General features: G+C 52.1%; 1 long non-coding RNA gene and 1 pseudogene across 1 annotated transcript; one reads left to right on the top strand and one right to left on the bottom strand.

Moving 5' to 3' along the window:
- Positions 1-6505: 6505 nt before the first annotated feature.
- On the top strand, positions 6506-7283 carry LOC125913759 (eukaryotic translation elongation factor 1 epsilon-1-like; annotated as a pseudogene).
- Positions 7284-11317: 4034 nt separating this feature from the next.
- LOC125913084 (uncharacterized) lies at positions 11318-21486 on the bottom strand. Its single transcript, XR_007454918.1, has 2 exons — positions 20967-21486; positions 11318-11653 (listed from the first exon to the last, which is right to left on the bottom strand). It is a non-coding gene; the product is annotated as an uncharacterized LOC125913084 (long non-coding RNA).
- Between the last annotated feature and the right edge of the window lie 2564 nt (positions 21487-24050).

Raw genomic sequence — 24050 nt, 5'->3', positions numbered from 1 at the left:
ACGTGGGGCTGGCGGCTACCAAAAGGGACGAATGCAGAATATTCCCATCAGTGCAGGAAGTTCAAGCTGCTGCAAGGTCCAGAGGGAATTTAGTTTACTAACACAAACACCAACTCGAGAAGCTTATGATTGGTGGGGAAACAAATAGAAGAAAATCTCCAGAGAAAACACCACTGGTAGGGAAAAAAAAAAAAGGATTTTCGGGCAGGTGGGATTGCTGTATTAGCCGGTGACCGGAGATAGAAACCCAACTCAAAAACTGGTTAAAAGTACCAAGGAATGTCTCTCTCTCTCTCTCTCTCTCTCTCAAAAATAAATAAATGAACATGAAAAAAAAAACCACACACAAAAACAAAGTACAAAGGATGTCTTGGCTTCTGTAAAGAATAGTCCAGAACTATGACTGGCTTTGGGGATGGCTGGCACGAGAGCACCCAATGATGTTTTCAGGACGCTCCCCTTTCCTCCTCTCTTGGCTTTGCCTTCCTCTCTAGCAGGGTCACTCTCGGACAGGTCGTCCCCACTGTTGGCAAATGACCACGAGACACACAACCTCCCAGGTCTGCAACCCTACACAGGAGAGAGAGGTCCTCACCCCGGTGGTTCTAGCAGAGTCTGGGGCTGGAGTCTCATTGGCTCGGTGGGACAGGGTCTTAGGGGTGGGACAGCCCCCGCCGAGTCTCCAGTCCTGAGGGATTCGTGCCCGCGGCGCTCGGGGGACTCTAGCAGTGGGAGGCTTTAGTGTGGCCCAAAGGCTTTCTGCTTTCCTGAGACAGGTATCCTCTCCTTAGCAGCTGGGGTAAGCAAGGACCCCAGGGGATAAGGGCCCCCAGATATTCACAGAGGGAAACACCCTTGAGTCCAGACACCCAGACTTTCACAGAAGCACCAGAGACAGACTCAAGGATTCAGGGGCGTCTGACCCCGGAGCTCAGACCTAATACTAGACGGCCTAGACTGGGCACTCGCCCTGTCCTTTGCCGCAGGGTTTCTCAAGCTCGGCGCCACTGACATTCAGGAATGCTTTGTGGGGGGGCCTGTCCCCCGTGTATTGCGGGATGTTCAGAAGCATCCCTGGCCTCTACTCAATAGATGCCATTATTGGGGCGCCTGGGTGGCTCAGTTGGTTAAGCGTCTGACTCTTGATTTCAGCTCAGGTCATGATCTCGTGGTTCATGAGTTCAAGCCCCAAGCTCTGTGCTTACAGGGTGGAGCCTACTTGGGATTCTCTCTCTCTCTCTCTCTCTCTCTCTCTCTCTCTCTCTCTCCCTCCCCTGTCTCAAAATAAATAAATAAAATTTAAAAATATATTTAAAAAATAGATGCCAGTATCACCCCCACCTCCACTCGTGATGACTCCCACATTTTTCCAGGCATCACGAAATGTCCCCTGGGGAGGCAGAATCTTCCCCAGTTGAGTGAGAACCACAGCTATAGTGTTTTTTCCCCGTTGAATCCCCCCCCCCCCCCCCCCCCCGGCAATCCTTTCAGGTAGATGTTGCTTTTCTCATCAGACATATGGGGAAACTGAGGCATAGAGCGGTCACATAGATTCCCAGGGTCCTGGGTGAGTGAGTGGGAGCAGACTGGCTCTTTGCAGTCTGGGCTTGAAACCAATGGCCTGAGGCTCGCTGGCCACACCCCTGCTGTTTACAATAAAAAACTCCTAAAGCCAGATGTTCCCAGGGCAGAAAAGACTCCCTCCGTATTAAGTACGATTTTCTTGGAAGCCGGATCCACTCCCTCGCCTGGCAGAAAATTGCTCTGTAAATTACAGGTTAAAGGGTAAACGGGGCCCTGTGAGCTCCTGACTTAAAACAAGGTAATAATTTAGGGCCTAGAACGGTCTGGTTGAGCGAGTTCCCATAATAGTTAATCTCACACCACACCCCCATCATTCTCATTTTATTAAAACACAAACAAACAAACAAAAATGGGATAGAAGCAGGAGATTTTGGACAGGTGCCCAAGACCTCACAGCAAGTTAGTGACGGAGCCTGACAGCAGCCGAGCTGTCCTCTTCCAATCACACCGGGAGTCAGAGACCTGGCCTCGGGCTCACTGTCCCCCAGGCTCGGCCACAGACACAGGCTGTGTGTTCTGAGGCCAATTCCTTTCCCTCTCTGGGCCTCCCTCTCTCTGCTGAGCACACTTTTCCCTCCTCTGCCAGCCTTGGGGGACTGTTCCACCTTCACGACTGGGGGTGTGGCTGTGATCCTGGTGCCCCTCTGCCCCCGCCCCCCCCCCCCCCCCCCCCCCCCCCCCCCCCGCTGCCTTCAGGGAGGTCACATGACCCTGGCTGGACCAATCCCAGCTCTGCAGCCCGGTGGAGGTGCGGGAGCCCCAGGAACAGGCCCGGAGACCTGAGAGGAGAAAATCAGAACCTACCCGGATGGCCCAAAATGGGGACTGGAAGGTTAGCGCTCACTTTTCTCTCGGATCTTGAGCTGGAAGATGTGCCCCGGGGTTGCAGCCTGCCATGTCCCTCCCACAAGAGGATGCCCGAGAGAAAGGGACAAACCCAGAGCCAGAATACAAGACCGTTGAGGGCAGCAGGAAGATCATATATTGCCCAGATCACCCTGTCCCTGCCGGAACCACCCCTGCCTCTTGAGTTTTGGTTGAGTGACGGCCTAACCCTTTTCCCCCGCCCCCCATTGCTTCCCTATATTAGTTTGCTAGGTCTGCTGTAACCAGGTGGCTTGAAAATGAAATTTAGGGGCGCCTGGGTGGCTCAGTTGGGCAAGCGTCTGACTTGGGCTCAGGTCACGGTCTCACAATTCGTGAGTTCGAGCCCCGCGTCTGGCTCTGTGCTGACAGCTCGGAGCCTGGAGCCTGCTTCGGATTCTGTGTCTCCCTCTCCTCTCCCTCTGCCCCTTCCCCGCTTGCACTCTCTCTCTCTCTCTCTCTCTCAAAAATAAATAAACATTAAAAAAATGTTTTTTCTCACAGTTCTGGAGGCTGGAGATCGAAGATCAAGGTGTCAGACCCCCTTTCTTGGCGTGTCGATGGCTGTCTTCTCCCCCTGTGCTCCCGTGGTCGTCCCCCTGTGCCTGTCTCTGTCCCAGGACCCTCTTCCTATGAAGACACCGGTCATATTGGATCAGCGCCCACCCTACCGGCTTCATTTTAACTTAATCACCTCCGTAAAGACCCTATTTCCAAGAACAGTGCATTCTGAGGTGCTGAGGGTTGGGGCTGCAACACGTGAATTGGCAGGGTGGACCCACCAGCCCGTAACACTCTCTCCCCCCCCCCACGCACCCAGGGGCTTACGTCAACATGAACTGGGTTTCAGTCCCTCGACCCTTCAGAGAGCCTAGTTAAGCGACCGCCTGTCCACCGGGCTTGACCCCAAAGTGCCTCCGTCCCATCCCCTAACTCCTACCTGCTGTGTGCATGCACGTACCCACGCACACGTGGGTGCACACACAGCCTCCCGCTGCATGCCAAGCACTGTCTGCAGCACGTAGAACAACACGGAAGAATGAAATAATTTTAAATCCTTTTTCTTTTTTAACGGACCGACTCTTCCTAGCTAGAGATGCCCTCCCTGGAGCCTGTGACGTTGCATTTGTGGGGATGACGCTGCCCTGTGTCTCTTGGCCACCACGCCACCGACTGGACGCCCCAAGGGATGGCCCCCCCCTCGCTTCTGGTTTCCTGCTGGAGTTTCAGGGCCCCTCTGTCCCGGCCGGGCAGGGCCCCTCTGGCTGTAGCTCGCGGTAGAGGTCAGTCCAGAGCCGAAAGGATGGAGCTGGTATCACCCTGACAACACTGAGCCTAGGACACCAGGGCAGGGCTCTGCCAGGAGCCCCGCAGACGCAGACGGGCACGTAGCACCATCCGAGGGAGAGCCGGGGACCAGTCTCCGGCCCCAAGTAGCGGACAGAAGGAAACCTGTAACGTGGAAGCCGGTGTGAGGGGCAAAATCCAAACAAGGCAAGGGGAGGAGACGACCACAGATGCGTGTCAGGTGGGCAAGGGTCCATAAAGGCGGATTTGTTTGCTCTTTTCCTCCCCGGATCCACCCGTGGTTTTGTGGCCACTTCAGCCCGCGAACTCCAGCATCAGAGTCATCGGCGGCCTCGGGCTGGCTTGCTAAGGGCGCCAGAGGCACCCGGAGCGTGGAGGCCATGGGGTGGGGTCTGGTGAGGACCGTAGTCGGCCCCCTTCTCGTGGCGTCCATCATCCTGGCTGGCAGGAGGGGCGAGGGAGCTCTCAGGGGTCTCCCTTCTAAGGGCACTCGTGGCATCCGTGACGGCTGCACCCGCATGAGCTCGCCACCTCCCAAAGGGCCCCCTCCAAACACCATCACGCCGGGGGTGATGGTCCAACATGTGGATGTGGGAGGGGAAGAAACGTTCAGTCCGTAACACTTCATGTACACGTACGGTAAAACCCTGGATCGCGAGTAACTCGTTCAGCGAGGGTGCCGTGAGACCAGCAAAGGTTTCTAATACATTTTCGCTTGATAGACGAGCGATGTCTTGCAACACGAGTCGAACGTGATGCCAAATGTCACATGATCACAACTCAGCCGATCGTTCTGAAATTCGCTTTGATACACAAGCGCTTTGGATGACGAGCACGTTTCCAGAACGAATTCTGCGTGCAAACCAAAGTTCTACTGTTTTCTTTTTTTTAATTTTTAAATGTTTTGTTTATTTTTGAGACAGAGACAGAGCATGAGTCAGGGAGGAGCAGAGAGAGAGGGAGACACGGAATCCGAAGCAGCACCAGGCTACGAGGTGTCCGCACAGAGCCCGACCCGGGGCTCGAACCCACGAACTGTGAGATCATGACCTGAGCCGAAGTTAACCGACTGAGCCCCCCAGGTGCCCCCTTACTGTAATTCAAATTTGGCTCAGGCCTGATGGGACGTTGCCACCCGCTTCTGTGAAACCACAGGCCCAAGACGCCGGCCTGATTTTTTCTATGACATAAACATACACACAAACATACATGTGTACGGATGTGTCCCGAGCGTGTGTGCGTGTGTGTGCCAGGTATATGAATAAGTATGGAAACAACTATTGCTGCAGATGCGTGTCTGTGTTTCCCCCACGATCAGACCACGCTCCGCGAGGGGCAGAGGCACCACACCGGAAACCGCTTGCTCTGGGGAACAGAGATCTCGCTCGGCGTCCGCCTGAAGGGCTTCCAGCGAAGCCACCAGCCCGCGAGTCAGTCCTTTCCCTTCCCAGCTCCAGGGGTTTGCAGGCGTTTGCTCACGCACGATGCCCCCTGATCCCCGTTCCCTCTTGCACACTAGACCCTCGACTGGTATTTTTTTTTTTTTAATTTTTTTTTTCAACGTTTTTTATTTATTTTTGGGACAGAGAGAGACAGAGCATGAACGGGGGAGGGGCAGAGAGAGAGGGAGACACAGAATCGGAAACAGGCTCCAGGCTCTGAGCCATCAGCCCAGAGCCTGACGCGGGGCTCGAACTCACGGACCGCGAGATCGTGACCTGGCTGAAGTCGGACGCTTAACCGACTGCGCCACCCAGGCGCCCCGTCGACTGGTATTTTTAAGCACCACACACCCCTTGTTCCCCAGACACCTCTGTCCCCTGCCCCGGTTATAGACCCTCAAGCATCCTCCCAGCCCCTCAGTTCTTCCAGCCCCCCTACCTCCGGACATTCCCTCTATAAACATGTTCCTGAAATCAGACACAGTGTTGCCAACAGACTTGAGCAGTGTGACTCATTCCTAAGGGCAGGCCCTGTGCTGAGTGCTTCGTACATGATCTCTTCGAGTCCTTCAAACAACCCTGACAGACAGGTACCCTTATCTCCACTCTACAGAAGCAGGAAGAAGTGTAGGCATTGGCCCATGGTTTACACAATTGGGAGTAGCAAAAGTAGGACTTGAACCCAGATAGTAACCATTATCTCATATCCTCCCCTAACCTGGGGGCTATGCTTCTAGTAATATGACCAAATGTAGCACCAGCTTCTTAAAAAAAATCCACATCTCACAGTTGTCTCATTTAACTGGTGGCCACTGTGTCAGTGGCGTTGACTTCAAGCTGCCCATAGGAGTTACTAGAGAAGCCTGGTTAAGAATTTGGATTCCAGGGGCACCTGGGTGGCTCAGTCGGTTGAGCATCCAACTCTCGGTTTTGGCTCAGGTCATGACCTCACAGATCATGAGTTCGAGCCCCACATCAGGCTCTGCACTGACAGCAGGGAACCTGCTTGAGATGCTCTCTCTCTTTCCCTCTCTCTCTGCCCCTCCCCTACTCATATTCTTTCTTTCTCTCAAAATAAATAAAACTTTAAAAAATAATACTTTATTAACAATTTGGATTCCAGAGGCACCTGGGAGGCTCAGTCAGTTAAGCGTCTCACTCTTGATTGTGGCTCAGGTCATACTCTGACAGTTCGTGAGTTTGAGCCCCCAGTCTGGCTCCGAGCTGACAGCGAGAAGCCTGCTTGGGGTTCTCTCTCTCTCTCTCTCTCTCTCTCTCTCTCTCTGCCTCTACCTCCGCTCATGTGCATGTTCTCTCTCTCTGTCTCTCAAAATAAATCAATAAACTTAAAAAAAGAAAAGAATTTGGGTTCCCTGCGGAAGACAGCGGTGGCCCCGGAGCTGAAGTTGCCGGAGAAGCCCCCGGGACTGAGTGAAGGCAGCAAACACAGAGCTCAGGGCGAGCGCCGGATTTCAGTTCTTCGAACGAGCAATGGTCCAAGTCTAACGGACTGACTGCCAAAGCGGCTCGTCTTGTCGGGCCGGCCTGCAAAGACTGTTTGCTGGCGAGCCCCGCAGAGGGAAAAGCAATAGTTCAGCCGGGTTTGGAGTGCAGGGTAACTCGAGTAGACAGACGCTCCAGGAAGGACGATGTCCACACTCCGTCGAAGGGCCGTAATTCAGATCTTGAAGGCACAGTCCACTTGCAGGATATAACTTTACCTTCGCAGATACCCTATTATACTACGGACGTCATCGCTTTGTAGTTGACCTGACGGTTCAAGAAAAGGAGAAATGTCTTCATGTATCTCCCTGGTCTTGTCACAGTCGCCATTACCCAGGGATCAGGCAACAGGCCACATCTGTGCATTCTGTCTTCATCAAGAACAGACTATGTACTGGGGCGCCTGGGTGGCTCAGTCAGTGAAGCGTCCGACTGCGGCTCAGATCATGATCTCGCGGTCCGTGGGTTTGAGCCCCGTGTCATGATCTGTGCTGACAGCTCAGAGACTGGAACCTGCTTCAGATTCCACGTCTCCCTCTCCCTCTGCCGCTCCCCCATTCGCATGTGCGTGCTCGCTCGCTCTCCGTCTCTCAAAAAATTTAAAAATAAATTTAAAAATTAAAAAAAAAACCAGACTAATTCCCACTAGAAGCTATGATGACATACAGAAGTGTGGTCACAGATATTTCCAAAGGGAAGTAAATTCTGGACCAGAGGACTCACATAAATTGATATGCAGTCATTCTTTGTTTGCTGAAGTTGATAGAATAAACTTCTGTCTGAATCTTTTCTTTGTTCTTTCGTTGAAATTCTGCAGCTTTTATGTAAAAACTCCAACTGTCAAAACTGGAGCTGAGATCCAGTTATAAACTACCTTGTTTTTATAGATGAAATTTATTTTCGTAAAATGTGCAAATCAGCGGCTTAATCTTCAGGAAAAAAAAAATAGTCCTTTCAGTGGCTGACCTGTTTGGCAACTTATTGACCTCTCTCTCTCATATTTTAAAATTCATTTTCTCCTTATGGATATTTACAGCTATTTGTTTATTAAAAACTGTAACACATTGTGTCGAGGATACAGAAAGGGAAGACAGATGGATTCGTTTTCAAATATTTATGTAAGCCAGTAAATGTGGTTAAGAAGGAAGGAAGGAAGGAAGGAAGGAAGGAAGGAAGGAAGGAAGGAAGGGAACTTGGATTCCCAAATCCTATCCCAAACCTAGTTTAGAGGTAAGTCCTGGGGATCCACATTCTAAAGCTAAACTGCAGATTTTCAGGCCTCAAACTTTCTGATGCAGGAGGTGTGGGGTAGGGCTTGAACATTCCTATGTTTAAAAAACCTCCTCGGGAACAGCCAGGGCTTGGAGTCACCTCTCCCCTCCGGGGAGGACTGAGCCTGGTAGGGAGGAGTCTGGAGCCTTTGCAGCTCCCAGTTCCACCACCCACCACTAGATGGCGAGACTCTACGTCCCCCGCCGGCCCGGCCCAGCTCAGCCCAGACCACCAGGCCCACGCGGGGGGGCGGGGGTTGTGGGCAGGCGCCCGCTGTTATCCCCGCCCCCTCCCTGCGCCCAAAGAGGGCGGCTCTTGGTGGGAAAGGTCTCTTGTTTTTGTTTCCCCTCACAGAAGACCAGAAACACATCTTCAGCGGGACAGGCAAGATTTGGAAGCGGGGCTCAGGGCAAATCAGAATAGCTGTTGCCCCCCACCCCCACCCCCACCCCCGAGGATTCCCTCCCAGGCAGGGCACAGTGCTGGAGGGGGGCTGAGGAACCGGGCCGATGACAGCCGAGGCTTGGGCAGTTCCCAGGTGGGTGGCCCTAGGAGCAAGGACAGGCTGGGAGCTAGCAGGGTAGGGTACTTCTTCTGCAGCCATTGTTCCCAGGCAGAGAAGGCTATAAAACAGCCCCATGGGACCACGTGGGCCGCCAGAGGGAGGCAGATGCACCTGAAGAATGGCCATAAACTTCACCTTGTCCAGCCACCTGCCTTCTCCTGCTCCTGGACAATAAATGAGGCTTCCTCCTGGCCCCTGGGCATGCCAAAGGGGCCTCTCCCTCTGTGCCAGGACACCACAGGGGCCATCAGGCAGCCTGCGTGTGGGAAGGGGGGGGGCCTCGGGGCAAAGGAAGGCAAATGCATGGAAGGACTCCACGGGGGGGGGGGGGGCACATCGGCGGGCCCCCGGGCACTCCCACACCCTCATCCCCGGAGCCTGTGACCGTGTTAGGGTACACGGCAAAGGGGCACGCAGATTGCTGATGGAATCGGGCTGCTGATCAGGTGACTTTAAACTGGGAAGATGATGCTATTCCAGGATTATCTGCGAGGGGCCTAGAAGGGGGCGAGGGGGACGGAAGAGGAGGGCGCAGAGAGAGGTGCCACTCTGGCAGGGTTCGCACCCAGAGGCAGGAGCCACAGAACGGGGGAGCCTCTAGCTGCTGGAAAAGGCAAGGAAACGGACGCTCCCCCGGAAGGCGCCAGAGAGGAGCGCAGCTGTGCCCGCACCAGGATCTTCGGCCCAGGGAGGCCCGCGTCAGACTCTGGCCTGCAAAACGGAAACGGAACGCATCGTGTTGTGCAAGGCACCGCGTTCCTGGTGTCTGTGACAGCAGCAGCCTTGGGAAGCAACGGGGCAAGGTCCATTAACCACCCCCCTCCCCCTGCCCTGCTCAGCCCCGGGGGTGGGGTGGGGGGGGGGGGCAGGTGAGGGAAGCAACCTCTGTTTTAGGGAAGATGCTAAGTGAGGTGGAGTCCGGTCGCCGGGTAAGAGGAAGACGACCTGGCGTCAAACTCGACTCTGCCAGCCCCCAAACCCGAGATCCTTCTGCCGCCCCGACGGCAAAGCGGGGTGCCCCAGGCCCGGCGGGCAGCTTCTGAAGCGGCTCCCGTCAGCCCCGCCTCCTGGTGGTCCTGCTCTGCTGAAACCCCCTCCCCTGGAGCGTGATCTGCTTCTTAGAACCCAGCAGACACGATGGGAGGTCGCTCGTCACGCCGGGTTACAACCTAGAACAGGAGAGCCGCGATTCGGCCCTGACAGGAGGTCCTTCTGCACGCGAGGCCCGCTTACATCAGCCCCCCGCCAGCCCAGCTTCTCGCAGGTGCACAGCCAACTGGGCCCCGATTCGGGGTCCAGAGACCGGCCTCCAAGGTCGGCCCCACCCACCACTCCTACCTGCATGACCTTGCCTGGACCATACCTCAGTCCCAGTCACCTCGGCCAGAAAAGGGGCATGAGACTAGTTGTACCTTTCTCTCCCCGGGGTCGCTGGGGGGCTGGAGGAGACCCAGGCAGGGGAGTTCCCCGAGGGGCAGAGTCCTTCAGATACCATCTACGTCGCATAGGGGTCACGGCTGAGCTGGTCATGGTCATACACCCATGCGCTAGACCTCAGCAGGTGCTAGCTGGGAGGGGGCAGGTGGCGGTGGGGTTCGTGTATTCATTCATCAAATGCTTATCGAGAGTCAGCATCAGGTGTTATCAGGGGAGTCGCCTTGGGCAATAAGGAAGCAAGTGGGACCTGCTCCCTCCCCCTCGAGGGGCTGACATTCTACTCAAGGAAGACCTATGAGCAAACATTCCTGAAGGGTGAGAGGAGCTCTCACGGGGCACGCGGGGCACAGGAAAGGCCACAGGCAGGGGCGCCCTGGCCTCCTGGGGCTCTCTGGGGGGCTCCATCTGTGTGAGGGGGTGACAGCTGCCCTCCTGAACCCGAGTTTGAGAAAACCATAGGGGAAAGGAGGGGGGCGGTGGTCAGAGCGGAAAGGGCCCTGCGCCATCGGCCAGAGGGCGCGTGTTAGGGTCACCACCGCCTCCCGTTTGCCGTGTGATCCCGGGCATGGAAGCCGCGACCCTCGCTGGTCTCAGCCTCTCATCCGGAAACGAAAGCCTGTGGGCAACGCGGCCCTTGCAGCCCCGACAGTGGGGGGTTCTAGAAAAGGTGGTGATGTTCCCATTAGAGCACTCTGCCGGACTGACCCTGAACTTGGTGGTGCAGCTGGACTGCACTCCCCAGGAAGGTGGGGGGTGGGTGGGGCATCCCCAGGCCCGCTCCCCAGCCCCCCACTCTGTGCCTTTGTCCAGAGTTGTCTCCTTTTCAGAGACCCACTTTTCTTTTTTTTTAAATGATTATTATTTGTGTCATATTTTTTTAATATGAAATTTATCGTCAAATCGGTTTCCATACAACACCCAGGGCTCATCCCAGCAGATGCCCTCCTCAGTGCCCATCAGCCACTCTCCCCTCCCTCCCACCCCCCATCAACCCTCAGTTTGTTCTTAGTTTTTTAAGAGTCTCTTATGGTTTGGCTCCCTCCCTCAGAGACCCACTTTTCAAGAAGTGGGGCCCCAGTAATGACTGCCACTCCCCCTGCCACCTGACAGATGTGTTTTATCACACTCCACCCATTTGCTGTACTAACATCATTCTGGCTCGGGAAACAGCATAGCCTCGGAAGACAGAAGATGGGAAAAGAGATAAACGTCCTGTGCCCAAAACATACAAATTAAGAGGGAGATGTAAATATTTTTCTAATGATGCAAGTTCTATTAACTCTGGAATCGGTTTTCCGTTTTTTCCCATCTATAACCTCAGATAAGTAACAGGAGTGACAAGTTATTCACGTAGTTCTATAATTATTCATTGCGAATTGAACAGATATTTGTGGGCTAGCTTGCAAAACCACCTTGGCCTTGATAACATCGTTGCTATAAGAAAACAGATTTTGATTCCCAGTTCACACAACTATCAAAACACCTTTGGAATGTAACCGGCTGGTTAGGTGCGGACTGGCCAGCTCCCATAAAGCTTTCTTGAATATTTCAAACAGGAGCACTCAGTGCTTAATCGTCACTGGTAATGCCATTGGGGGAGGACATAAGGACAGAATACCTTTTTCTCCCCCAGGCAGCCATCCTGTTAAAGAAGCTCCCAATGGGTAGAACTCCACACCTGGAAGGGGAGAAGTGATTCTTAAGTGAATGTTAGGGGCAAGATCAAATTTAAAACCTTCCAGGGAAGAAGGATACCACGAATTTCGTGGGAAAATGACACTATCAAAAATTTAAACCCGGGTCCTTCTAAGGGGCCTAGGGTAATTTTAAAGATTCAGAGATTCAGGGCACCTGGGGGGGCTCAGTCAGTTAAGCGTCTGACTTCAGCTCAGGCCATGATCTCACGGTTCATGGGTTTGAGCCCCGTGTCAGGCTCTGGGCTGACAGCTCAGAGCACAGAGCCTGCTTCAGATTCTGCGTCTCCCTCTCTTTCTGCCCCTCTCCCGCTCCCACTCTGTCTCTCTGTCTCTCTCTCTCTCTCTGTCTCTCTCAAAAATAAATAAACATAAAAAATATTAAAAAAAAAAAAAGATTCAGAGATTCATTAAAAAGACCTTGGATTAAGTTCCCATTGCCAAATGGTGAAAAGGTCCTGAGAGATTCACCCCCTCAGCCTTCAGAAAGCCAGCAGGTGCACCCAGATCAGTCACCTCAAGCCAGAAGCAGCCTTATCTGTTGACCTCAAGGCGCCAAGCCATGATGGAAACCAGAGCCCTCGTTCAGGGGTCCTCGAGCATAGGAAACACCTGAATGGATGTTTAAAACCCATGCTCCAAGGGGCCCCTGGGTGGCTCAGCCAGTTAAGCCTCTGACTTGGGCTCAGGTCATGATCTGTGGTTCACAAGTTCAAGCCCCGCGTCGGGCTCTGGGCTGATAGCCTGGAGCCTGCCTCAAATTCTGTGTCTCCTCTTCTCTCTCTGTCCCTCTCCCACTCACGCTCTCTCTCTCTCAAAAATAAATGAACATTTTTAAAAAATTAAAAAACAAAACACACGGCTGTTCTACCCTAGACACACTGAGCTAGGTCGTTCTTAATCCTGGAGGTGAGGCATGGTAGAAACACCTGGAGCGTTTTTTACACCCTAATGTTAGGGTCCCGCCCCCAGAGATTCCTATTCCATTGGTGGAGCTCGTGTGATTCTTCAAAAGGTGTTCCTCACATGCAGCCGAGATTAAACATCACTGACATTTTAATCCAACTTCCCATCCAATGTAAGAGTTTCCCGAAACAACTTCCTAGAGGTATCCAGCCTCGTTCCCAGACGTCCTCCCTCCTCGTTACCGCCGAGAGCAGAGCAAGCATTATGTAAATGCTGGCTGCTGTTATTATTGGTGTTGGTATTACCATTATTACTATCCTCATGTGTATTCGGTCACGGGGGCAAATTCAGCCCACCTGTCCCCATAACCCAGGTGCCAAGACCCTCAGGTTTGGGTAGAGCATGGGAGCTACGCTAAGCCAATCAGAGTAGTGTTTCATTCCCCTACCTGCCCCCCAGTGATTGGTTCAGCAATGAGCATGTGACCCAGTCAGAGCCAAAAGTGAGCTTATATTGAAATTGTTGGCCAAGAGAATCTCCCACTCTCCCCCTTAATCCTCGGACGGTGTCAGTCTTACCCAGCCAGAGCCACCAAGATGAGAGAGAAGTTGTTTGAGAATAAGGCAGCACAGAAAAGAAGGAAAGCCAAAAGATGGAGAGAGACGTTATCTAGATGACATCATTTCATTCACCTGGATCCAGCCATACTTGAAGCTGTTATAGTCCTGGACTTCACATTCTCTTTTCTCCCTAAGTCAATTGGCGTCTTGTTTTGTTTTGGGACTTGCAAATGACAAAGACATGCTAAGATATTCACCTGATACCCAAGCTCACCCCGGACCGTACCCATGCGGGGCTCTTGCCCCTGAGCCCCCTACCAGCGACGAGGCCATTGCCACCTGATGACGAGTTTCCCAGGTGCCAGCCGCCTGCCTGGCTGTGCTTATTCTCCATCGCCGTGAACTGCTCACATGTCAGGACACCCTCTAGGTCATCTTGGATTAGGATGACCAACCGTCCCAATTTGCCCAGCACTGAGGAGGCTCCCGGAATACGGGACTTCCCAGAATATGCTGAAACCAAGGGAGTCTCAGCAGACCAGTGCAGGTTGGTCACCCTCTTTTGGATTGTGTACTAACTGGAACTGGAAACCTCTGGAACTTCGGGACACTGAGCTCTGCCAGCAGCCAACACGGCTGGGGCTGCCCCCCATTCCGCTGGAGGCACGGGGAGGGACACGGGACCAGACCTCCCATCCTTCCTGCCTGCTGTGCCCAGCCGGTGCCCGCCGAAGCCTTGGGTGGCTGCCTCCGGGAAAGAAAGGAGAGAGTATGGACAGCGAGTGAATGCATCCTTCCCACATCCTCGCAAGATAACCCAGTTTTCGGTTGGAAAATTCAAGGTGTGAAAGTAACAAGATCACGTGTATCAGGGTTCTAGCACAGTCCCTGATGAGCCCTAAGTGAAGAGGGTAGCTGGTACCCTGCTCACAGCAATGGCTGATTATAATTTTATAGTGCTTCCTCTATGCTGGGACTTACTGTTTTTTTTTTTAATTTTTATTTATTTATTTTGAGAGAGATAGTGAGTGTAAGTGGGAGAGGGTCAGAGAGAGAGAGAGAGAGAGAGAGAGAGAGAGAGAGAGAGGGAGAGAGAATCCCAAGCAAGCTCCATGCTTAGTGCAGAGCCCGACGTGGGACTCCACTCCACAGCCACGAGATCATGACCTGAGCTAAAATCAAGATTCGGATGCTTAACCGACTGAGCCACCCAGGTGTCCCTATGCGAGGCCTTATTGTAAGCATTTCAGTGACACCAACCTATTTGTCCTGATAACCTCGGGAGATAGGTAACATCCCACTTTTTCGGGAGAGAAACCCCCACAATCTGCCTCATGAGGTCGAACTATTAGCCATTGTTCGGGAATCGGCCTCCCCTTCAGGCCTGACTATTGTCTATTCATTCAACAAGCATTTAATTGAGCACCTGCTAGATGCCAGGCACTGTTTTAGGCACTGGGAATATTGCACTGGACCAGACAGTCCCCACTGCCCTGGAGTTTACATTTTAGTGGAAAGGACACCAGTAGAGAAGGAAATGAGTAGCAGAAACCAGCCCTGCCTGGCTTTTGCAAGAGGGAATTTACTGGAAGGCGCTCCCAGGGCATCGCTGGATGGATGGGTCTGCTCAACTTCAGATCCAGAAGGGGAGCATCTGATTGGGTCATGTGCCCACCGCCGTGGCTGTGGGAGGGCAGAGCCCCCAAGTACCTTCCTTTCTACCGGACTGTGCACAGAGGAGATGAGTAATCCCCCCAAAAGGACATGAGAATGGGGGGGGGGGAGACAGATGTCAGGCCGCCAGAAAAGCAACAAGCATCGGCGACCCTAGCCCTCGAGTAGTTAAAGTCACGACATTCCACCTGCAACCGGTCTCTCCTCTGAGCTGAAACCCTCATTCCCCTCCCCTACTCGGGACTCGGTTTCCATCAACCTAATCCTAGAACTGTAGGACTTTAGAGCTGAAAGCTGAAGGAACCCAGCCATGCAGGTGACCAAAGCCCTGCCATACACGTGTGGGAGAAGCGGGCTACATAGCTCAGGTCCCAACCAGGGGACCAGAATCAGTAGAAGGCATGTATTCGGAAATTTATTGCAAGGAGTTTGAGGGGCTGTCGAGGCAAGATGTGTAACTGACGGGCAGAGCCTGGCTGAGCGGACACACACGAGTGCCCATCACACAGAGGTGACCTCACTAAAAGCCTCCGAGAAGATGTGGCACGTTTAGGGTCTCGAGAGAAAATGAAGGAAAATGTAATGCCCGGTTCAATTTGAATTTCAGACAAACAATGAATCGTTTTTGAGTAGGCATGTGAAAAGGAGGAGGACAGAAAATGTTCTTTGAAAGCCCTCCTACCTATAAAGACTTGAACTCGGAAGCAACCCCCGGGAAGGAATTGGCATACAAGGACCCTTGGCCCCTCTCGCTCACTAGCCAGCCATCCATTTGGAGAATATTTATTGAGCACCTATTGTGTGCTAAGTAAAAGGGCTGTAGCGAACAGCCCCATAGTGAGTGTTTGCCAGGTTCTAGCTGCTTTCACGCTTAAAAATTCATTTAATATGTACAAACCAATGGGGTCGGTGTAATTCCTATTTATAATGAGGCAACCAAGGCAAAAAGATTAAGAAATTGTCCACAGTCCCAGAGCAGGTAAATGGGAGACTTGGGATCTGAACCCAGGTAATTTGGCTTTAGAGTTCATAATCCTCGATACCTGTGTATTAGGGTTCAATGCAACAGAACCAGCGGGAGATTTTATATGCATCTAAAGGGAGGGAGGGAGGAAGGAAGGAAAGAGAGAAGAAGGGAAGGAGGGAAGGGAGGAGGGAAGGAAGGAAGGGGGGAAGGGAGGAAGGAAATAGCCTTTAAAAGCCTCACGTATGATAAATACATATATACATATATATAGCATGGAAGGCACATACTGTCACCCCCATGTGTCACCCTCACACTCTTGGTCACACAGGACCAGCTCCATTCAGTGTGGGAAGGGATGGCTAAGCTGGGACTACCAGGAGGTGGGGGTCACTCTGGCCATCTCAGAGGCGCTGCCGACTTCCCCGCTAATCTGTCCCTCTAGGCGCTGAGCTTAGTACTTGGGGAATTGAGAGTGAACAGGACCAACCCATTCCCTGCCTTACAGCACAAGAGGCCAAACACCCAGTAAGTAAACAAAGAAGTAAATCATTACAAATTGCAGTGTTAAAAAGAAAGCAGAGGGGCACATGGGTGGCTCCGTGGGTTGAGCACCCGACTTCGCTCAGCTCATGATCTCACAGTTCATGGGTTTGAGCCCCACGTCGGGCTCTTTGCTGACAGTGCAGAACCTGCTCGGGATCCTCTCTCCCTCCCTCCCTCCCTCTCCCTCTCTGCCCCTCCCCTGCTCTCTCTTCCTCTATCTCAAAATTAATTTAAAAATTAAAAAATATATATATAATTTATTAATTATTAATATTAATTAATTAAATAAATATATAATTTAAAAATTAAAAAAAATATATATATATATATTTTTTAGAGAAGGCAGAGAGCAGAGGTGGAAGTCTTGGGGCCCAAAGGAGAAAGGTCAGTGGGGCTGGAGCGTCTTCAGGCAGCACAGGTGCTTAGAGCCCCGGTGAGTGGGGGGCGGGGGGGGGGGGGCTTTGTCACAACAGCTCCCAGAGGAAAGAGAAATTGGGGTGCGGATAAAGGACAGGAGAAGAAGAATCAAAGTGACCTCCCCTGCCCCAAACTCACACACACACACACACACACACACACACACTTACTTGCTTGAAGGGCTCAGGCCCGTGTTGGGGGAGGACACAGTGAGACCTTTCCCTGGCTGACTTTGGGGAGGGAAACCTGAAGGAGGGATCTGGAAGGATGGAGAAGACCTTCTACCTGAAACTCAGTGCTTTGCTTCTTTGCAAAGCGCACCTGCTCTGCATCCCAGGGGGTCTTGCATTAAGATGGATATGAACTGGCCAGGAAGTCTGGTGGGTGCTGCCTTCAAAACTCCATGCCTCCCTCCGCTGTCCCCGCCTGCCAAGCCCCCCCCCCCATCTGTCCCTGGATTGTTGTCACAGCCTCTTAACTGGTCTCCCTGCTTCTGTCCTCGTCTCCATCTGTTCTCCACATAGCAGCCAACTCCCCTTAGAAATGTTAAGTCAGATCTTGTCACTCCTCTGAGGGAAACTCTGTAGGCTCTGTATGTCACTGAATAAAAGCCAAAGTCCTTATAGCCACCTATACGGCCCCTCTGCCCTCTGCCCCTCGCCTCTCTGACCTCATGTTCCATACCCCTCCCACTCGTTCGACTCATTCCCACCAAACCATCCTTAATGTTCCCCAGTTACCGCCAGGATCCTGCCTCAGGGCCTTTGCACTTGCTGTCCCCCTGCCCAGAACACTCTCTCCGTCCCACAGCCCCCCTCACCACTGCACCCGCCACCTCTTTCAGGGCTTCTGAATATCACCTTCCCTGACCACTGTGTTCAAAATTCCCACCCTCCCTGTCCCCCAAGCCTCCAACATTTCCTCCTCTTTCCTGCTTTAATTTATAGCACTGATTGGGGCACCTGGGTGGCTCAGTCGGTTGGGCGTCTGACTTCGGCTCAGGTCATGATCTCACGGTTCGTGGGTTCGAGCCCCGCGTCGGGCTCTGTGCTGACAGCTCAGAGCCTGGAGCCTGCTTCGGATTCTGTGTCTCCCTCCCTCTCTGCCCCTCCCCTGCTTGCATTCTGTCTCTGTCTCTCTCAAAAAGAAATAAACATTAAAAAAAATTTAATTGATAGCACTGATCTTTCTCCAACTCACCTCACTCTCTGTACTTATTTCTGAGTTTATTGGTCTTCTCCCCTGAGAGATGCAAGTTATATGAGAGCAGGAATGCTAGTCTGTTTCCTCTCCTGCTGTGTGCCCAGAAATGAAAACCATAGCTGGCACATGGTAGGCGGTCAAGGTTGAACAGAGTAAATCTAGAATCTGACATCCAATAATCATGGAAGGGTGACCGACCAGAAGACGCTAAACTCTTGGGACAACAGTTTAGCTCTTGGCAGATAGGCACTGGGAAAGGCCAATGAATATAATCCCTTTCTCCCAATCTGCAATTTTTTTTAAAGTAGGCTCCACACTCAGCACAGAGCCCAACCTGGGGCTCAAACTCAGGACCCTGAGATCAAGACCCGAGCTGAGACCGGGACTCGGACGCTTAACTGCCTGAGCTACCCAGGCGCCCCTCCCTTCCTCCCAGTTTGCAGAGGAGGCCGCTAGAGGCCAGGAATCTTTGTGTCCCTGGCCCTGTCATGTCACCGGCTGTGAGGCTTTCGGTAAGTCCCTTCTCTGGGCATCAGTTTTTCTATCTGTAAAATGGGAGAAATGGATTCACTCATGTCTGAATTCCTGAGCTACTTTCAAGACTCAACAGGCACCATCAACAGGAGAATGAGTAGAACTTTCTTCCAGGTTTCAGAAGATCTCTATGTACATTGCCAGCACAAGGTCAGATGACGTTTTTGAAAGGGGAAATGCTCTTGGCAAGTGGCCAACATATTTTTACATCTTCTTCTGGATGTGGCTGCCGTGGTGCCTCTGTCTCCTTTCCATTTCTCAGACTCTCACGCCTGCAACCCCGAGGCGGCTGTGCAGGGGGAGGGGAGAGGCGGGGAGGGAAACACACTAGTTCCCGATTTCCTTATCTTGGAGCATTTTCTTTCTCTCTTGTTTTAATTTTTTTTTTTTAAGAGAGAAAGAGTGCAAGCAGGGGAGGGAGAGAGAGAGAGAGAGAGAGAGACAGAGACAGAGAATCCAAAGCAGGCTCCATGCTCAGCTCGGCACAGAGCCTGACACAGAGCTCGATCCCACGACCGTGAGATCATGACCTGAGCAGAAATCAAGAGTCAGATGCTCAACCAACTGAGCCACCCTGGTGCCTGTGTTGGAGCATTTGCTAAAAGAATGTCTAAAAGGGCTGGAACCGGGGCATCTGGGTGGCTTAGTGAGTTGAGCGTCCAACTTCAGCTCAGGTCATGATCTCCCGGTTCACGGGTTCGAGCTCTGTGTCGTGTTCTGTGCTGACAGCTCAGAGCCTGGAACCTGCTTCGGATTCTGTGTCTCCCTCTCTCTCTGCCCCTCCCCCACTTGCGCTCTGTCTCACTCTCTCTCTCTCTCTCAATAATAAATAAACATTTTTCAAAAATGAAATAAAATAAAAGGGCTGGAACCACCTGTGTATGCCTGACAGAAACAAGGGCTTCTAGGCACCAAGAGCCAGGTGCAAAAATGTTCACAGCTACTTTATTCATAATATCCCCAAGCCAGAAAGGAAGCAAATAAAAACATACATAATGGGACATTCATACAGTGGAATATTATACAGCAGGTAAGAAGAATGGAGGACAGGTATACGAAAACCCGGATAGAATGTTGAAAGAAGTCAGTCACAAAAGGATACACACTGTTATGATTCTGTGCATTTGAAGTTCAAAAGTAGGGAATAGTAGTTGAAGGTGATAAAGGTTAGAATTGGGGTGACTTTGGGGAGTCTTGAACCGGGAAAGGGTTTGGGGCAGCCTTCTTGGGTCCTGGGAATGCTCTAGATTTTGATCTGGGTGGTGACTGTACATGGGTAGAAACCCATCGAGCTGTCCACTTAAAGAGTTTTGCACTTCACTAAATGTGAATTATGTTTTGAAGAAAGAAAGAAAAAGAAGGAAGGAGGGAAGGAGGGAAGAAAGGAAGGGAGAAAGAAAGAAAGGAAGGAAGGAAGAATGAATAAGTAAAGGGCTGGAGCCAGAGGAGAGTTCCAGCACAGGGGGACCCACCCCCCCACCCCCCGCCATCAACAGGGGATTTCCATGAGATCGGGTGGCAGTTCCCACTGCCTCCGGCAGCCCACAAAGGCATTAACTCAGAACTCAGCACGTCTGGCCACGACTTCCTCCTGAGCAGCCTGGCCCCCAGAAGCCGAGAGGACACAGGGCCCAGCTGCTTCTGGCCCAGGCTGCTGGTGCTCCTCCTCTCCCCTCCTACCTACCCTTCCCCCCTCCCACCCCTTTCCTGAGAGCCAGGCCCTCCCAGTGGGCCCCATTTCTCCACCCTTTGCTCTCCTCCCCCATCAGTGCTCCACCATCCAGGATGAGCTGGGTGATCCCAGCCTGGCACCTTCCTCCTGGCCTCTCTGGCTCACTAGTCCCACAGCTGGTACTCCGGTGCCAGCCGAGATGCTGGAGAGTCTAGTTCAACTGGCAGGACTATGTCCTTGACCCTCCAATCACAGGTGTGCCGAGTGACCCCAGCCTCAAGAGCAGCGACATTATCACCCCACCCCTCCCTGACCCAGAACAGTTTCATTCGTGTTGGGAGTTTTTCCCCAGTAATAAGATCCTCCTTTTACTGAACTTACGAGCCACACATTGCTTGCTGCACTTGACAGACATCGACTTGGTCGGGACTATTAATAACCCCATTGTACAGATGAGGAAGCTGAGGCTCCACAAGACTGAATGACTCACCCGAGGGGCTGTAGCGTGACTACAGAGCCAGGATTTGAACCCAGATAACCCAGCTGCAGAGCCATGTGCCCAAGCATCGACCGAGACTACCTCATATAGAAACAACTCTAAACACAAGTGCCCGCATTTCAAATGGTGCCTGGGGTTAGCTAAAAGGCAATACAGGTGAAAGAAAGGGTTAAGTTTCTAGCAGGAAAATATCTCAATCTCAAATGATGCAACTTTTGTTTTTTTAACACTGAATTCCACGGAACTAAAACCAAATCGGAACAAAACCCTTCCCTCCCTCTGGCCAAACAGAGGGCCAGTTAGCCCAAAGGTCTGTCCAAACCTGGTGCGGATGCTCTGCAAGGTGGACGCCCTCAGCTTGCCAGGCAGGCTGCCGACGGACACATTGACAGCGGCCAGCATGCATCTACGCTTTCCTGTAACTGGATTTGCCAACTTTCTGACTCAAGCTCTCGTTTTATCCTTCCATTTTTATCTCTGTTCTCCAGGGAGTTGATCTGTCCTGACAGTCTGGACTCTCCTGCTGCGGTTAAAGTGGCGCGCGGTGGAGGTCAATAGATTTCCCTGGGCCAATGATCAGCAAGCTGACGGTCACAGCCACCCTGCCAATCAGCCGGGGGCATAGGCGGGCCTTAGGAAAATCTAGGCCAATGGCCTTTCAGTTTCCCCCAGGTAAGGATTCCGACTGGCCTCTACCGCGCACAGATGGTCAGGGACCTGGGAGTGCCGGAAGCAGAGAGGTGGGAGGTGAACTCAGGCCATACCTTTGGGGGACCTGGGTGGCTGGGTTGATCTACTCTGGGTTCACCTCTCAGCTATGCCCCCTCGTTAGCTATTGACTTTGGACAAACACTTCACCTCAGTCTCATTTCCGGTTTGAGGTTGAAATGAGGTAACACACGTAAATTGCTTAGCACAGCCCCCGGCATGTAGACAGATGACGGAGGGTGACCTCATAAGTTAACGGGTGTGTTTTTTATTCCCAGTTTTTGTTACTGTTTCAAGATCCTCTCCGCCCCCCAAAATTCAGGCAGATGTCACCATATGCCTCCAGGAAGGGAGGACACAGTGTAAAAAAGAGAACCAAACAATCCTGGCTTTTGGATTTTGAAAGCCTGGCAAATAAGGGGAAAGAGAAAGGACTGTTGTGTATAGACAATAGAATGGGGGGGGGGGGGGGCAAAGTGGGGAGAAAGACACGGAAGCTGGACTAGCAAGGATTCCTGCCTCTTAGGGCAAAAATAAAGGTTCCCAGGTCAGGAGGAGGAGGGAGAGTCTGAAAGGAAAGGAGGAAAACTGAGAATGAGGGCCCTGGGCTATGTCCCGTCGTGTCCCTATCCGGTGTGGAGCCAGGGAAGGCAGCAAGACCCTGGACTGAGTGGCCATTTGATAGATCTAGGCAAACGGGTCTGAGACAGCTCCCCAGTGTTTTTCTCACCCCAGCAAGGAGCAGGAGAAAAATGGGCCCCAGGGACCCAAAAGTGACACAGCAATAGGAAACAGTGGGGACTGCCAACTCAAGTGTCTATGGGAGCCAGGCAAATTTTGCAGATGAGTGAATCCAGGCCCCGTGTTGATAGGAAATGGGGGGAAACTGTGGCTAATCCACTGGGGGCATGCCTGTTGTACAGGGGCAGCCGCCACAGAGGAGGGTCCGGCGGATCACTGCCCCATTGGGTCGTGTGCCCAGAGTGATCTGCCCCAGGTGTCTAGATTCTGTTTTGTTGTGTTTTGTCTTTACGAGACATGAAAATCTTTATTATTTTTTACAAGACCTGAAAATCTTTTTTTTTTTTCCTTTCAAATATCTTATGTGAAAACTCCCATTGCAGGTTATTGGCAACTGATCTTTTAAAATACTATATGGGCCAGGGGGCACCTGGGTGGCTCAGTAAGTGAAGCGTCCGGCCTAGGCTCAGGTCGTGATCTCGCGGGTCGTGGGTTCGAGCCCCACGTCGGGCTCTGTGACGACGGCTCAGAGCCTGGAGCCCGCTTCTGATTCTGTGTCTCCCTCTCTCTCTGACCCTCCCCTGCTCACACTCTGTCTCTCTCTCCCTCTCTCTCAAAAATAAGCATTAAAAAAATTTTTTTTAATACCATATGGGTCAAATAAAATGTATCTGTGGACTACATGTGAATCAGAGGACGCCAGGTAGTGACTCATCGGTCCTGCCAGGTTCCCTCAGGCTCAGCACGGACCTGCGGGGACCAACAGCCCAGCAGCCAGTCTGGGAACAGGGACGGATGGCACCTGCCCCAGATGTGCCCCTAGGAGGCTTTCACTTGACACAAGCCTGCAGAATTTAGGTGCAACCCCAGCAGACGAGGGAGGGAAACATTTCTGCCACCTGGCAGAATAGGAGCTCCTGAGATAAATCAGGCTGAGTCATGGAAAAGTCGTTCCATTTCCTGTAGGTTCGAGTTTGTGATCTGAGTCTCTCCCCTCTTCTAGTGATCTAGGGAATTTAACTATTTTTATGCTGCACATGTTTTGGGGAATTCTTTTTTTTTTTTATTTTAATGTTTATTTCTGAGAGCGAGAGAGCGAGAGAGAGGGTGAGCAGGGGAGGAACAGAGAAAGGGGGAGACGCAGAGTCTGAAACAGGCTCCAGGCTCTGAGCTGTCAGCACAGAGCCCGATGCAGGGCTCGAACTCATGAACCGTGAGATCATGACCTGAGCCGAAGTCGGACGCTTAACCGACTGAGCCTCCCAGGCGCCTCGTTTTGGGGAATTCTTATTTCCATTTTGTCCCTATGTATTTATTCTATTTAGGTTGAAGTCTTTACTTTGAAATAGTAACAGATTCACGGGAAATTGCAAAAAAAGAATTACAGGAAGGTTTTATGACCTTCACCCAGTCTTTCCACGTGGTAATATCTTGTGTAGCTTTCATACAACAGCGTGGCCAGGATGTTGACGCTGGTACAACCCACAGAGCTTATTCAGTCATGGAAGTGCTCACAGACTTTTTCAGCTGAACCCTGCAGAAGTCCCGGGAGGGGAGGCAGGGCAGAGACTCAGTCAACCAAGCAACATATTTTTATTGAGCACTTACTATGTACTATTCTAGATACTGGGGATACAGTAGCGAACAAAACAAACTAACATCCTTTTCCTCATTTATCATCCCCAATACACATATGGGAAAACTGAGGCTCAAAGAAGTTAGATGCCCTGCTTAAGGTCACATAGGTAGGGAGTGAGACTTGACCCCCAAGTCTTCTGACGTCCAGACCACTATTTTTCTGGTTAGATTTTGCCTTCTACCTTCACTGACATCAACCTCAGAGCAAAAAGCACATGCTGGGGAGGGGGGGGGGGCGTGTATGCAAAATCTTTTAAGCGGTGGTTCTTCATTGGGGATGATTCTCCCCTCCCCTTGGGGACAGTTGACAATGTTTGGA

This window comes from Panthera uncia (genome assembly GCF_023721935.1).
Source record: "Panthera uncia isolate 11264 chromosome C1 unlocalized genomic scaffold, Puncia_PCG_1.0 HiC_scaffold_4, whole genome shotgun sequence".
Lineage (NCBI taxonomy): Eukaryota > Metazoa > Chordata > Mammalia > Carnivora > Felidae > Panthera > Panthera uncia.
The sequence above is the reverse complement of the archived record's forward strand: the minus strand, read 5'-3'. Positions and strand labels throughout refer to the sequence as shown.